The following is a 1,601-nucleotide window of genomic DNA, read 5'->3' as shown; positions in this document are numbered from 1 at the left end:
CTCTGCGCCGCCCGCCGCGGAGCCCCGGGCCCGGCCCCGCCGAGAGGCGGGCAGAGGGCGGCGTCGGCCCCGCCCGGAGTCGGGGCGGGAGCCGGGGGGAGCCGGGACCGTTCCGCCGCGTCCCGCCCTGCCGCCCGTCCACGCGTGAGCGTGCGCTGCCGGCCGCGCTCTTGCGACACCGCGTTCCCTCCGGTTCGGTGAGTCCGGCCGCGGTGCCTGCAGCGAAGCCCGGCTGTTACGGATGAGTAATGCTTCGCGCTGTTGGTGTGCAGCGGCGGAACACGAGCAGCTCCCTGGCAGCTTCTGGCTGAGGTTATGTGAACACGCTCACGTACGTTATGAGGGCTGTGGGAAGCTGCTCTCCGGGTCGTGGTGGAGCTCCTCGGGCCGTGTATCGCATCCTCTGTCAGAAAAGGTGCCCGTTCTGGAGCTGCAGAGAGTGAGAGTGGCACTTCGTCACATTTGAATGAATGCTCTGCAGAATGGGAGCAGTGCTTCTTAGTGCAGTAAGAGGTACAAAAGTACACTTACTTGTTTCCCACATCATTTATAAAGTCCGGATCAATTGCAATAAAGCGATATTATTTATTATCATGACATTATGCCATCTAGCAGGTTCCTCGGGAACTGCATGTCTCCGCAGCACCCGGTGCCACATTAACCACAGCGTTGCTGTTTGCTTCCATCTCAGACACAGCCCTGCACCAAAAGCAGCTCTGTGAGCACGGCCCCAAAGCACTGTAGGGGACACCTGTGTCTGTGCTTCCAGAGACACTGCTGGATGTGTGCCCACAGTGCGGGGCATTTCCTGTCTTAGGGAGGCCTGGCGTAGCATCTTGCAGCATTAGAAAATCCATGTCTGGCTGTGAGCAGTGCATGGGACGACCACAATCTCAGGGCTGCAAGCAGCTGGTGCTGCCACATGCATCAGCACAGTAGGAGTCCTGAAAACACAGCACATCCAAGGGCGTAGGGTGACACGTGAACTCTGTGCTTGGTATCTCCATTCTGCACTGCCTGCTTGGGCTGGGGATTTGGTTACAGCCAGTGCTGGGCAGGGAGCAGCCCAAGCACAGCTGCCCGTGGCCCAGCTGCAGGTTGGTGCCTTGTGGTTGAGGGCTGACTGGGGATGGAAAGTATCTCCACTCAATTCCTCACTAGACTTCCTCTCCACTTGCTGTGCCACACCACTGCAGCCCCCTTGCTCTGTTAATGCTCCCAACGGCGGTCTCTTTCTGCTTCATTTCCCATCCTGGAGCCGACGCTGTGAGGACAGCAGCACAGCACTCTGCAGGGCATGCACAGCCCTGTCACCCACGGGGAGGAGAGCAGCCTGCTCCCTACTTGTGTCACACACCAGCGGCTACTGAGCATCACCTGCCCCTGTGCACCCGCCTGGAGAGCTTTTCAGTGGCGTGGGAAAGTCTGTGAGATACAATCTCTCCTGAGCAACCCGGCCTTCCTTGCATGCAGTGCTGCGCATGGCTCTTGGCAGCGCTCCCCCTTCCTGCCCTGCTCCACCTCCTCCTCCTCACTGCTGCTGGACCACGATCCTGACATTGGTGCCCCACTGCTGGAGCTGGGGTGAGGGTCTTCATGGC

This window comes from Centrocercus urophasianus, unplaced genomic scaffold, assembly GCF_019232065.1.
Source record: "Centrocercus urophasianus isolate 14NV4802_14NV808 unplaced genomic scaffold, USGS_Curo_1.0 seq_19, whole genome shotgun sequence".
Lineage (NCBI taxonomy): Eukaryota > Metazoa > Chordata > Aves > Galliformes > Phasianidae > Centrocercus > Centrocercus urophasianus.
The sequence above is the reverse complement of the archived record's forward strand: the minus strand, read 5'-3'. Positions refer to the sequence as shown.